Source organism: Lemur catta, chromosome 4, assembly GCF_020740605.2.
Source record: "Lemur catta isolate mLemCat1 chromosome 4, mLemCat1.pri, whole genome shotgun sequence".
Classification (NCBI taxonomy): Eukaryota; Metazoa; Chordata; class Mammalia; order Primates; family Lemuridae; genus Lemur; species Lemur catta.
Genome location: NC_059131.1, coordinates 63,064,999 through 63,080,983, shown reverse-complemented (window position 1 = coordinate 63,080,983; position 15,985 = coordinate 63,064,999). Strand labels below are relative to the sequence as shown.

Genomic DNA, 15,985 nt, shown 5'->3' with positions numbered 1-15,985 from the left:
ATTTGTTTGACATTCCAATATCTCTTGGATCTATGAGTTTGTTTTCTTCTTACTTATTTCTGCTGGTACTCATTCATATTGTCTTCATCTTCATATGTCTGATTATCTTTTGTTGTGTATTAGCCATTATGTATAAACTAATTTGAGCAAATATTTTAAGTACTAGATGATTTTACTTTTCCTTGCTTTTTCCAGGTGCCAAAGAACACACATAATGAAAAGTCATTTTAGTTCTATTTCAGTTCTTGAGGTTTTTCCTGGCTACACAATGACATAAAACTCATCAGAAAGTCATGTTGTGGCTTGTTTACTTCCAGTTCCTTTAAATTTTTTAGTGGCCCTATAGGGACTGAACTCCAGGGAATATTAATCCAGATTTCCACACTTGTCAGGATGTGTGCTCTAACTTTTGTCCTGCAAGTTCCAGTTGGCTAACAAAAGCACAAATAAAAGGAAGAACAAAGACTATATGATTCTCTCAGTAGATGCAGAAAAAGCATTTGACAAAGTCCAGCACATCTTTATGATAAAAACTCTTAACAAAATAGGCATAGACAGGTCATACCTTAAAATTATCAAGTCTATTTATGATAAACCCATGGCCAATATCATATTGAATGGGGAAAAATTGAAACCATTCCCACTTAGAACTGGAACCAGACAAGGTTGTCCACTATCTCCACATCTATTCAACATAATGTTGGAAGTCCTTGCTAGAGCAATTAGATAAGAGAGGGAAATTAAGGGCATCCAAATGGGGGCAGATGAGATCAAACTCTCGATCTTTGCTGATGATATGACATTATATCTAGAAAACCCCAAAGATTCAATCAAGACTCCTGGAATTGATAAATGAATTCAGTAAAGTCTCAGGATACAAAATCAATACACACAAATGAGAGGCATTCATATACACCAATAACAGTCAAGCTGAAATTCAAATCAAAAATGCAATACCTTTTACAATAGCATTGAAGAAAATTAAATATCTAGGAATTTATTTAATGAAGTATGTGAGAGATATATACAGGGAGAACTAGGAAACACTAAGAAAAGAAATTGTAGAAGATGTAAACAGATGGAAAAATCTACCATGCTCATGGATTGGTAGAATCAATATCATTGAAATGTCCATACTGCCTAAAAAGATCTACAGACTTAATGCAATCTCTATCAAAGTACCATCATCATTCTTTACATATCTAGAAAAAATAATTATACACTTTGTATGAAACCAGAGAAGACCTTGTATAACCAAAGCAATCTTAAGTAAAAATAACAAACTAGGAGATACCAGTCTACCAGACTTTTAGCTGTACTACAAGGCTATAGTAATTAAAACAGCACGGTACTGGCACAAGAACAGAGACATAGACTTTTGGAACAGGACTGAGAATCCAGAGATGAAACCATCCACATATGGTGATCTAATCTTTGACAAAGCAGACAAAAATATACACTGGGGAAAAGAATCTCTTTTCAGTAAATGGTGCTGGGAAAACTGGTAGCTATATGCAGAAGATTGAAACTGGATCCCCACCTTCACCTCTCACAAAAATCAATTCAAGATGGATAACAGACTTAAATCCAAGGCATGAAACCTTAAGAATTCTAGAAGAAGATATAGAGAAGACCCTTTCAGACATCGGCTTAGGCAAAGAATTTATGAAGAAGACTCCCAAAGCAATCACAGCAGCAACAAAAATAAATAAATGGGATCTGATCAAATTAAAAAGCTTTTGCACAGCCAAGGAAACTATCATTAGAGTGAACAGACAGCCTACAGAATGGGAGAAAATATTTGCTCTCTACACATCCAATAAAGGGCTGATAACAAGAATCTATCTAGAACTTAAAAAAATCAACAAGAAAAAAATCAAACAACCCCATCAATAAATGGACAAAGGAAATGAACAAAAACTTTTCAAAAGAAGACAGAATAATGACCATAAAACATATAAAAAATGCTCAACATCTCTAATAATTAGAGAAATACAAATCAAACCCACAATGAGATATCACCTAACCCCAGTGAGATTGGCCTGTATCCCAAAACAACAAATGCTGGCGAGGATGTGGAGAAACAGGAACACTCTTGCAGTCTGGTGGGACTGCAAATTAGTGCAACCATGGAAAAGAGTTTGGAGATAACTGAAAGAGCTAAAAATAGAAATACTATTCGATCCAGCAATATCACTATTAGGCATCTACCCAAAAGAGCAGAAGACATTCTATAATAAAGACATCTGCGTCCGAATGTGTATGGCAGCACAATTCACTATTTCAAGGATGTGGAAACAACCCGAGTGCGTGTCAATCCATGAGTGGATGAATAAAATATGGTATAGGTATACAACAGAATACTACTCAATTATAAGAAAAGACAGTGATCTAGCACCTCTTATATTTTCCTGGATAGAGCTTGAGCCCATCCTCTGAAGAGAGGTATCACAAGAATGGAAGAATAGGCACCACATGTATGCGCCATCAAACTGGCACTAACTGATCAACACTATGGTGCCCACATGGTAGTAATATTCTCCTGGGATTAGGGGGTTGAGGTGGGTAAACTCACAACTAATGGATCCGGTGAGCATTGTAGAGGGGAAGAGCATGCCTCTAATCCTCGCTTGAGTGAGGCAAAGTCATAAAATGTAACCAAAATGTTTGTACCCTCATAATATCCTGAAATTAAAATAAATAATAAAAAAGTACAAACCAGACTCAGATTTATTTCCTAGATTATCAAATAATCTCAAGGAAAAGTAGCCCCATGGGTTGGCATAGTGCTGGGATCTAGGTCTCTTCTGGATATTCAGTAATTTATCACTATTCTATTTACTATATCAGAAGATTTTTAATAATTTAATAATTTTAATAGTTTAATAATTTCAGAAATTTTCATCAGCTGGATAAAGGGCATCTTGTTGTTGTTATTGTTATTGCAATATTATCACCACCATCACCATTATGATCACCATTTTATTAGTATGTCACCTTTCTTCTCCAGAATTTTTTTTTTCTGGTATCTATATGATCTGAGTATTCATTATTTTTTTCCTTTTTACCTGGCTTTAAGTTCTACTGGGTACACTGTTTTTGTCCTTTGTGCATTTAAGGGTGACACAGGTCTACTGGCTACACTGCCTATACCAGAGGCAATCCTGAGGTAGTGTAGTGCTTTGGTCTCTACCACTGTTATCAGTGGTGGCAATTGGTCAGTCCATGGTCAAAGAAGAAGAAAGAACTCTCTTAAGAGACTAAATAATAAATAACCTGAGAGGTTTTGATATTTTACTAATCACTCTGAAAGCTAAACTGACAAATTTTTGAAAGATTATAAAACCTGAAAAACTACCTTGATTGAGAACTAGGGAGAAACTCATTTAAAAATAATTTTACACTTTATATATGTATATGATATTGTTTTATTTGTAAGACATCAATATAAGATATAGCCTTCTTTCAGTTTTATCTTTCTGTTATCGGATAGCTGTGCTTAATGATAATGTCAGGACATTTTGATTCCTTTTCAAAGAAAAGTTTCATATGCTTCTCACATTCCCACCAATATCAGTGCCAAAATCTTTATTATTCCACATTCATGTGTATAGGATTTGCCCTATAATGCTTGCAGAACTAACTACCACAAGAAACACATACAACTTTTACTTACAAACCCACTGTGTTCCATACAATAACAAGCAGCAACTTGGAAGGGTATAGTCTACTAATGATGCACTATGGATGTATTATTGTTATTATTAATACAATTTTACCTAGCAGATACTTTGGGATTTGTTCCATAATGACTAAAATTTCTTACACTTTGCAATTTAGTCAAATTAAACCATTCTTTGCCTCAGTTTCCTGTGTAAACTAGGGATAATAAATGCACCTATATAATAGGATACCTGTGAGAATTAAATGAGTTAATAGATGCGAATGTTTAGAAGAGCACCTAGCAATAAATAATTGCTATTTCCTAAATGTTGGTATTAGAGATTAGGCAATAAACAACACACAAAGAATTCTCTACATTCCTTTTGTGAAAGAATAAATCATGATCGTTTCAAAACTGTGCCTAGAATTTGGAAACCCAGACATCTCCCCCACGCTACCCAACCCTCCCACTCATACCACATAGTAAGTAGTTGCTGGGCTGAGGAAAAGTGGTCTCTTCTAAATCTCAGCTGTGAACTTCCTCATCCCCATCTGGTCTCTCTCTTATTTTCACCTCTTTGGTATCATGACACAAAAAACATAAGTTACATCTACAGTCAATTGTTAATTTGCGGCACTAGCAGATTGTAACTGACAGCAAAACCAAGGTTGCCACTATGTTGGTCTTTTCTACTTAAGTATTTTTCAGAGTACTTGTTGCCACCCGTCAGTGGGTTAGAAAACCATCTTAGTATATCACAACAATCATTTAAAGAATTAAATCATTTGATAAATAAAATAAATAGATATGGATCATATATTGTAGAATCAGGTATAATTTTTAAAAATTCTTATTTTTGTGTGTGAGAGAGATTTTTTTCTACATTACTGAGTGAAAGACTTTTCTATCGTGGCTTATGATCAAGGAATTGAAAAGCACTATTTTATTTCATTTCTAGAATACCATAAAGAATAAATAATAAATTTATTTCTTAATGAGTAAAGAAAAAACGAGAGAGAAGAATTACCTAAGTCTTTACTCTGGCTTTAGGGAAACTGCTTTTAGGACTTTGAAAGGTAGAAGGCAGAGGAGATAGATACTCATCACTTTGACCTCACTGAGACTGCTTAAAGAACCAGAAGATCCTTATGATTGCAAGCATTTCATCAAATGGAATCATTAAAACATCTATTTTAAAAACTCTTCAGAAATAGTTACAACATCCAAGGTTTGCTAGATAGCAATAATTGATTATCTCAGATCCATCAAAACCCTCTAAGTTCCTCTTCCCCACCACTCTTGGGTTAGAAACCTCTTTAGCTAAAGAAGCTATTCTGCAGTGAACTGGGCATTCTCTTGCTTTATAATGCCATATTACTTACATCAACATTATTATTGTAATATATGCTATCTCTTGCAAAATACCTTGAGAATCTAATACAATTATACAGGACATATATGAGTGGAAGAGGACTCTTCCATCCAATCCACAGCCCATCTGAAAACACTTGTTGATTCATTGGAAAAAAAAATTGCTCCAAGAAAAAATGTGATGGTAATCAAGGAAAAAAATTATCATGTCAATTTAGGTTTATAAAATAAAAAAAGAGATCACCTGATATAGGCATATTTGTAGTAAAGACTTAAATAAGGTCAGGTGTAAAAATGTAAGAATCATTACATAGAATAAATTTAATCTTCAATATGTAAAAGGAGAAGGATATACCAAGTGCACAGCTGAAAAATGATACCAAAATAGATGCTTTCTATTCACTTATGCACTACAGTTGATTTGTTATACTATTATATAATAGCTTGAAGATTATGAAACTGATATAAAAAATCTAACATATCCAAGTCACAATAAACTACAAATTGCTGACTATAACAAAATTCAGATTTTTCAACTCCAACTTCAATTTTCATATTCTTCCACTCCTCCATTTAAAAAAAAATTAGAAATTTATTGAGCAGAATAAAGAAACTGAGAACAAACCCACCATCTAGCATAAATCTGTAAATGTGTAAAGGAGGCAAATAACAGTAGCAGAGAAAATCTTCTTATTTATCCCAGGGAGATATTACAAGCAGAAGAATGTAGTATTAAATGGTAGTTTTAAATGGGCCTGGTCTCTATGGGAACCACTGATGGGGGAAAAAACAAACAATAAAATGAGTGACTACAAAAAGAGATGTGCTAATGGTCGTCAGATTTGAAAAAGGAAAACCATAAATCTTTAAGCCTGACAATGATGTATAAACCTAAAAATAAATGGTAGGGTAACAACATAAAAGTTTTAACTATTATAGCAAAGAATACAAGCTAATCCTATATGCAATGAAGACAGAGTAGATAATATTTGGTCAACAGAATTGATTAAAAATGCATTTTAGGACAAACATTTCAGACTAGTAAGAAAGGTGGAATATGTATGAAAGTGACAGGAAGTTTGAAGGTCTATTTTGTTCTCAAAAGGTAAATAAATTTGGACATGGAAGAAAAATATTATTTACTCAGTACAGTGCTCCCTTCATTTATTTAGGGTATTGGATCCAGGACCCCCTACAGATATCAAAATCTATAAATGGTCAACCCTCTAATATAAAATGGGGTAGTATACACATATAACATACACACATTCACCTATGTACCTCAAATTATCACTGGATTGCTTATAATACCTAATACAATGTAAATTCTATGTAAATAGTTGTTATACTGTATTGTTTAGGGAATAATGGTAAGAAAAAGTCTGTATATGTTCAGTGTAGATGCAATCATCCATTTTAGTTTTCTGAATATTTTTGATCTGTAATTGGTTGACTCCACAGATGTGGAACTCATGGATATGGAGAACCAACTGTACTTATTATCCATCAGGCCTATTATATGCACTATCTTGAATTTCACTACATCACGTTACCTGGAAATTTATTTATTCTATTTTTTATGAGAAAATTAAGCCCCTCTAGATATATTGGATAAGCTCATAAATCTACCAAGTGGCAGAATCAGGATTTGAAGCTGGTTTGACTCTTAAATATACTACTTGCTTCTCATTTCCATCAATAAATTACTTAAATTTTCTAATAACATGAATAATTAATTGGCGATAGGACTTTTATAATAGTTAATGGGAGTTATTTTTATGTTGAGAAAATGTATTTTGCCCAGTGTCACCAGCAAGATGTCCATGAGCTGATCCATAAAGTCAAATACGTATTGTAAATAAGGGTCTCCTCTACTTGTTTGAATTACAATGAAGGTAATAAGATTCCTGCAGCCTGTGACTTATCCATTTCTGGTTATTTATCAACATAGTAATGAGATTATTAGCAAATTGCTTTTCTTTTTCTCTTTTACCAACTTGATCCATTTGACTTCTATTTGCTTGAATTGTGGGCATGATAATTTAATACATGCTAATGAATACTAAATTTGCATAACTCATCCTCTATGTGATTTATAATCCTGAATTAAATATGTCTCAAAATACCTACATACAAAGAAACTCTGTTTATGTGTGGGCATAATTCTAATAATCATGCAATTTATAAGCTGAAAAAGTAAAGACTGCCTGACTCCAAGCCACTCAGAATTGCATCTATTTCTTTTACTTTTCACCTCTTTATCAGTCTGTCAATTAGAGGAATTACATATAATTCCATTTTGTATTACTTTCAGCAATGTATTAATGTTAGATGAGTAATTAAATTCCTTCACAAAATTGGCTTTATTTTTTACACTAAGAAAAGCATAAGTAAATATTAATTCAGTAATTTATTTATACATTTAACAATATATTTTATGATGGCGCAATAAATGACAGGTACTATTTTAAAGTTTGGATAAAACAGTAAATAAGAAAGAAAGTATATATACATATATGTGCATATAACACACATACAATCACACACATACACACATACATATTTTATATATTTGGTCTCAAGGAATCTGCAATATGTTAAGAGTGAAGATATTGTATTAATAAGAAAAAAGCTCAAACAATATTTTATCTGTATGAAGGGGAAAAATCATGTAGAAAAAGTTGGAGGTGGGTTGTGTTTTATTTGTTTGTAATTGCATGATTAGAAAAGTTGCCTTTTAAGCAGTGACATTTAAGCTGAAATCTGTAATACAGGAGGAGCCAGCCCTTCAAACATGTAAGAAAGGCATGCCAACCAAGTATATTATATCCAGCATAGCTATACTTCAGAAATGGAGGAAAACCAAAGACTTTCCCAGACAAATAAAAGCTGAATTTATTGCTACCAGACCTATCATACAAGAATTGCTAAAGGTAGTTCTTCAAACTGAAAGAAGAGGACACTAACATGATTGTCATATTAATACTGTAATTGTGATGTATAAACCACTTATATCATTACTAAGGAGACTGAAAGATAAAACTGTTAAAATAATAACTGCAATAACTTGTAAAGAAATAGCACAAAAATATAATTGTGACATCAAAAATTCAAAATGTAAGAGGAGAAAGCACTTAATGTGTAGTTTTTTTTTTCCTTTTTGCAATCAAAATTAAGTTAGCATCAGTTTTAACCAACTTGTTATAACTATAGGATGTTTTTTGTAAGCATTATGGAAACAAAAATATAAAAACCTATAATAGATACACTAAAAATAAAAAGTAGCATAATACCACAGAAATGAACTCAACCACAAAGGAAGACAGAGAGAAAGAGAGTAATTACAAAATAACTTAAAAAAGTAACAAAATGGCAGCAATAAGTTCTTATCTGTCAATAACAACATTGAATGTAAACAGAACAAATTCTCCAATTAAAAGACAAGAGTGGCTGAATGGATAAAACAAACAAGACCAAACTATATCCTGCCTACAAGAAATTCATTTCATCTACAAAGAAACACATAGACTGAAAGAGAAGGGATGCAAAAAGATATTCCATGAAAATGGAAAAAATAAAAAAGCAGGAGTACCTATGTTTATTAATATATCAGATAAAATGTACTTTAAATTAGAAAGTGTAAAAAGTGTCAAAGAAGGTCATTATATTATATAATAATAAAGGGGACAATTCAGCAAGAAGATATAACTATGTACAAAAATTAACTTAAGATGGATTAAAGGCTTAAATGTAAAATCTCACACCATAAATATTCTATAAGAAAATCTAGGAAAAACTATTCTCAACATTGGCCTAGGCCAAGAATTTATGATGAAGACACCAAAAGCAAATGTAACAGAAACAAACATAAATAAATGAGATAAATAAAAATCTTTTGCACAGCAAAATAAATAACCAATAGAATAAACAGACAACCTACAGAATGGGAGAAAGTACTCACAAACTAAACATCTGACAAAGCATTAATATCTAGAATCCATAAGAAATTAAAAACAAAGCAGCAAGAAAAAGACAAATAACCCCATCAAAATGTGGGCAAGAGACATGAACAAACATTTTTCAAAAAAAGAGATATGGATGAGTAACAAACACAATAAAAAAATGCTAAAAATCACTAATTATCAGGGAAATGCAAATTAAATCCACAATGAGATACCACCTTACTCCAGTCAGAATGGCCATTATTAAAAAGTCAAACAAAAATAGATGCTGGCATGGATGTGGTGATAAAAGGATACTTATACACTATATGTGAAAAGGTAAATTAATACAGCCTCTATGAAAAACAGTATGAAGACTTCTCAGTGAACTAAAAGTAGATCTACGATTTGATCCAGCAATCCTACTACTGGGTACCTACCTGAAGGAAAAGAAGTCATTATATAAAAAAAGCACCTGCACTTGTATATTTATTACAGAACAATTCACAATTGCAAAGATATGAAGTCATTCTAAGTGCCCATCAACTTTTTAGTGGATGAAGAAAATGTGGCATACACACACACACACACACACACACACATATCATGGAATACTACTCATCCATTAAAAAGAATGAAATCATATATTTTAAACAGCAATTTGAATTGAATGGGAGACTGTTATCCTAAGTGTGCTAACTCAATAATAGAAAACCAAATACTATATTTTTTTCACTTATAAGTAGAATCTAAGCTATGGATATGCATGGTCATACACAATTACATAATGGAAATTAGAGACTCAGAAAGAGGAAGCTGGGAGAGGGATGAGGGATGAGGGATGAAATATACCTATTGCATATGATGTATAGTATTTGGGTGATGCATAAATTAAAGCCCAGACTTCACAACTATATAATTTATCCATGTCACAAAAAAACACTGTGCCTCCTAAATCTATTGAAATAAAAAACAAAAATCACCACCAACAATAATAACAAAATAATAGTAAATATATATGCATCCAACACTAGAGTATCCAAATATATAAAACAAGTACTAGTGCATCTAAGGGGAGAAATAGACTTCAATACAGTAATTGTAGGGGACTTTAACACCATTTTCAACAAGGAACAGCTCATCCAGGCAGAAAATCAATAAGGAAACATCAGAGTTAAGCTGCACTCTGGATTAAATTAAACTAACAGACATTTATAAAACATTTCATCTGTTACAAAATACATACACTTTTCTTATCAGCACATGGAACATTCTTCAGGGTAGATCATATGTTAAGACATAAAACAAGTCTCAATAAATTAAAAAAAGGCAAAATCATATCAAGTATTTTTTCTGACCACAATGGATAAAAGTAAAAATCAATAACAAGAGGAAAATTGGAAACTGTACAAATAACACATAAAGAAAATTTGAAAATTCATTCGAAACAAATGAAAATAGTAGTAGTATTACAACATACCAAAATCCATGGAATACAGTCAAATCAGTAGTAAGAGGGAAGTTTATAACAATAAATGTTTACATCAAAAAAAATAGAAAGACTTCAAGTAAGCAGCCAAACAGTGTACCTTAAATAACTACAAAAGCAAGAAAAAACCAAACTTAAAAGTAGTAGACGAAAGAAATAATAAAGATCAGAGCAGATATAAATTAAACTAAAATTTTAAAACCACACAAAGATCCACAAAATGAAAAGTTGTTTTTTGAAAAGATAAAAACGTCAACAAATGTTTAGCTAGACTAATTAAGAAAAAAGAGAGATGATGCAAATAAATGAAATCAGATAAAAAAGAATTAACTGATACCAAAGAAATAAAAAAATAACTAGAGACTATTATGAACAAATATATCCCAACAAATTGGAAAACCTAGAAGAAATGGATAAATTCCTGGACACATACAACCTATCCAGATTGAATGATGAAGAAATAGAAAACCTGAACAGATCAATAATGAGTAATGTGATTAAAGCAATAATAACAAGTCTCCCATCAAAGAAGAGCCTGGGACCTGATAAATTTACTGCTAAATTCTATCACATATTTGATGAAGAACTAATACCAGTTCTACCCAAACTATTCCAAAAAAATTGAAGAGGATTGAATATTTCCAAACTCATTCTATGAATCCAGTTTTATTCTGATACTAAATCCAGATAAGGATCAACAAAAAAAGAAAACTACAAGCCAAAATTTTTAATGAACATATATGCAAAAATCTTCAACAAAATACTAGCAAACTGAATTCAACAATACATTAAAAAGATCATTCACCATGATCAAGTGGATTTCATCCCAGGAATCCAAGAATGATTAAACAAATGCAAATCAATAAACTTGATACATCACATCATCTGAACCAAGGATAAAAACCATAGGACATTTCAGTAGATGTTAAAAAAGCATTTGCCAAAATTCAACATTTCTGCATGACTAAAAACTCAACAAATTAGGTATAGAAGGAACATGCCTCAAAACTGACACATAGACCAATAAAACAAAATAGAGAACCCAGAAATAAGTCCATGCATTTATAGCTAAGTTATTTTTGACAAAAGCATGGAGAACATGACAAACCCACATATAATATCACACTAAATGGGAAAAAATTAAAAGCCTTTCCAGTAAGATCTAGAACATGGCAAGGATACTCACTTTCAACTCTTTTATTCAACATAGTTCTGGAAGCCTTATCCAGACCAATTAGGTAAGATAAAAAAATAAATAAATGGAATCCAAGTTGGAAAGCAAAAATTCAAATTATCCTTGATTGCAGATGACATGATTTTATATAGAGGAAAACCTAAAGACTCCATCAAAAAACTCCTAGAACTGTTCAACAAATTTGGTAAAGTTGCAGCATACAACATCAACATGAAAAAAATCAGTAGTATTTCTATGCACTAACAATGATCAATCTGAAAAAGAAATCATGAAAGCAATCACATTTCTAATGGCTACAAAATATATATAAGTACCTAGGAATAAATTTAACCAAAGGAGTAAAAGATGTTCACAAGAAAACCTATAAAACACTGATGAAAGAAATTGAAGAGGACACAAAAGATGGAAATATTCCCATGCTCATGGATTGAAAGAATTAATATTTTTTAAATGTCCATACAACTCAAAGCAATCTACAGATTCAATGTTATCCATATCAAAACACCAATGGCATTCTACAGAGAAATTAAAAAAGCAACAACAATCCTAAAATTCATATTGAACCAAAAAACATCCTTAATAGCTAAAGCAATTCTGAGCAAAAAGGACAAGGCTAGGAGTATCACACTACCTCACTTCAAATTATATACTACAATGCAATTATAAGCCAACATAATACTGGCAACAAAACAGACACATAGACCAAGGAAACAGAATAGAGAACCCAGAAATAAGTCCATGCATTTATAGCTAACTTATTTTTGACAAAGGAACCAAGAACATGCATTGTGGAAAAAATACTCTTTTTAATAAATGTTACTGGGAATACTAGATATCCATATGAAGGACAATAAAACTAGATTCTTATCTTTCACCATATATAAAAAATCAACTCAAAATTGATAAAAGACTTACCTGAAACTATGAAACCACTAAAAGAAAACAATAGGAAAACACTACAGGGTATTGCTCTGGGCAAACATTCTTTGACTTCAAAAGAATAGGCAACAAAAACAAAGATGTAAAAATGAGATTAAATCAAACTATTTCTATACAACAAAGGAAACAATAAACAAAGTGAAGAGTCAACCTACAGAATAAAAGATAATATTTTAAATGATGCACTGAACAAGGGATTAATAACCAGAATATATAAGGAACTATAACTCAATAGCAAAAACAAAACAAAACAAACAGAAAAACCAAATATTTTTATTTTAAAAACAGGCAAAAGATCTGATTAAACAATTCCCAAAGACGACATATCAATGGATAATGAATACATGAAAAAATTTTCAACGTTGCTAATCATTAGGGAAATGCAAATCAAAACCACAATGAGGTACCATATTACCCCATTTAAAAAGGTTATTATCAAAAAGACAAAAAAATAATGGATGTTGGTGAGGATGAGGAGAAAGGGGAGTGCTTACACACTGTTAGCGGGGTGCTCATATGTGGGGGCTAAAAAAGTGAAACTCATGGAAGTAGCGGGTAGAACCGTAATTACCAGAGGCTGGAAAAAGTTGAGGGAAAGGGGTAATAAAGAGAATTGGGTTAATGGGTACAAAAATACAGTTAGATAGAAGGAATAAGTCCTGGTATTTGAAAGTACAGCAGGGAGACTATAGTTAATAAGTTATTGCATATTTCAAAATAGCTAGAAGAGAAGAATTGGAATGTTGCTAACACAGAGAAAAGTGTTTGAGGTGAGGGATATCTTAATTACTCTGACTTGATCATTACACATTGTATACATGTATCAGAATATCAGATGTACCCTATATATGTACATATATTATATGTCAATAAAAATAAATATATAACTTTAAAAAAAGATGTAAGCAAGGAATGTTATTGGCACAGGGAAGTTAAGTATTAATACAAAGAAAATGAGGAAGGCTCAGCTCATCTAGAAACAGCAAGGACAGAGTCACTGAGTTTAGTAAAAAAAAAAAAAAAAAATGTAGATTTAGACAACTGTCATATCACCTCAGACCTTCTTAGACCAGTGGTCCCCAACCATTTTGGCACCAGGGGCCAGTTTCACAGAGGATGATTTTTTCATGGGGGTGGGGTGGGGAGATCGCGTGGTTATGGGAATGATGGAGCTGTAAATACAAACACAGATGAAGCTTCGCTCCCTTGCTGGCAACTCACATTCTGCTGTGCATCCTGCCTCTTGGATTCCTAAGTTTCATTGAAGACAATTTTTCCATGGAAGGGGTGGTGGTGTGTGTGTGCGGTGGAGCTCTGTGGCCTGGTCCCTAACAAGCCCAGACTGGTACCAGTCCATCGCCCACTCCTCAGCCCAGGGATTGGGGATTGCAGTTCTAGACCATGTTAAGGGGTTTGGAGTTCATTATAAATCTGATGAAAAGCCAAAGAAGGCATTCAACAGACGGATGACATAAATTGCTCTCTTTAAATTTCATGAGAGCAAGGGCTTGTGCCTGTTTTGTTTACTGATATTTCCTCAGCATCACCAACATTGTCTGGTGTGGAATATGTGCTCAATTAATGTGTATTGAAATGCAACATGCATATAAAGATTTTCCTGCCAGTTTTGGGTAGGTGAAAAGTTAATTCTTAAAGTTTACTGAGTAATTGAATAAATGCATCATCTGAGTCTTCCTGAGAATAATTCTTCTGTATTATTAATGGTAGCATTAATCATGATAAGAATCTTATATTTTCATTTATCATTGAAGTCTTATATTAATAGAGTCTTGACTTGTTGTTCTCTCTCATATCTAAATTCCAAAAATCTACCAAAGAAAGCAAACTCTTATGACAGGAACATGCATATATGATAATTCACTTGTTTTTTTTTTGTATGTATATATAAAACAACAAAAACCCAATTAATGTGATCATTGCAGTAAATACGTGGTCAATTCAGAACAGAAATACACTATGTAATAATGAATTCATTTAAGGCTGTTACATGGATGAAATTGAGCACCTTGAGGTAGGTACTTCTTTGCAAGAAGGAGTGATCTTTACATTTTCTGTGGTACTGGGTCTGCTGAGGTCAAAAACTTTTGTCTGCATCATGACATAGAAAAAAAATGGTCTATGGCTAATAGACTACATTTTTGTCGCCTGTTGTTGCAACCATCCATTCATACTACCCACTGTGAAGATGCGTGAAATGAACGGGTGTGGGTTCACTGAGGTGCATCGTCCTAACCACAGATGGCTATAGTGGAGCATTATCATTTATTAACTAGGAACCTACTCTTTGTTAGTGTCTGTATTCTAAGTTTTCAGCATTCTGCTTTTTGCTTTCTTCAAAAATGTGCTATGGAAAATACATTCCTCAGGCAGCCTTTGCTGATTGTATATTTAGTTCATTCAATCTTCAATAGGAAATGAACTCTCAATATCTTTAACAGTGGTAGAATGAAAACGAACCTACAAATTTGTCTCAATTCCTTAAATAACCAGAGCAAAGAAGCAATATCAGATAGTGGAGATGGAATATTTTGCAAGTAGGTGACCTGAAACCCAGTTATGGCTGAGTCATTTTGTCCTGGAAGAGTTCCTTTACTCCCTTGGGTCACAGTTTCTCCATTCATAAAGTAATAATGCTGAGCTTAATTAATATTAAAGTCCTATTGCAGTTGGGATTATTTAGTTTCAAGGTTTATAAATCCACTCAAACTTGCTTTAACTAATAAAGAGGAATTTACTCGAAGAATGCAGGGTTCTCAAGAGGAACTAAGTGTGGGAAGTGAAAATTTAGTTATAGCTCCTCTTGGTTTTTTTTAATTACTTACATATGCATTTTTCCCTATGCATTTCTTTACATTTCAGCTGTGCTTCTATCAGATATCTTTGGTTCTGGTTCAGCATGATTTTCCAGTTGCAATGTCTATAGAAATCAACCAGAATCTTCATATTATAAACACAAATTCTCAGGAGAAAAAATATCTTTCACTTACCTGGAGTCAGATGTTCAGCCTTGGTCTAATCAGTTGGGAGCTTCCACATGGTCAGTCATTCAATGTCCAAGAGCTATGTGAGCAGATACATACAGAACAGAATGGAAAAATTGAATAACAGGTTCAGGGCAGATCTCTTATAGCTCTGTAACACTATGTATATAAACTGCTATTTTTCTGCTTCAATTGTATAAGTTTGTACTTTGTGTCAGGGTAAAATCTCAAAATAACCAAGGTTTCTTAGGCAACAGAGTAGCAGGAATTTGGATTGAAAACACACGGAGACAGGCCTAGTGCAGGAATTCTCAGCAGAGATTAGTTTTCCCATCCACTGAGTGCAAAGGTCAAGGGATATATTCTTTGGTTTTTTAGTTGTCA

The 15,985-nt window shown here is 32.7% G+C and overlaps 1 long non-coding RNA gene across 1 annotated transcript in view; it reads right to left on the bottom strand.

The window, feature by feature from the left end:
- Window positions 1-15,985, bottom strand: part of LOC123636459 — a 332,338-nt gene that overhangs the window by 281,309 nt on the left and 35,044 nt on the right. Inside the window, exon 2 of the long non-coding RNA XR_006734545.1 lies at window positions 15,608-15,680. This is a non-coding gene — a long non-coding RNA (uncharacterized LOC123636459). The remainder of the gene's footprint in view (window positions 1-15,607; window positions 15,681-15,985) is intronic.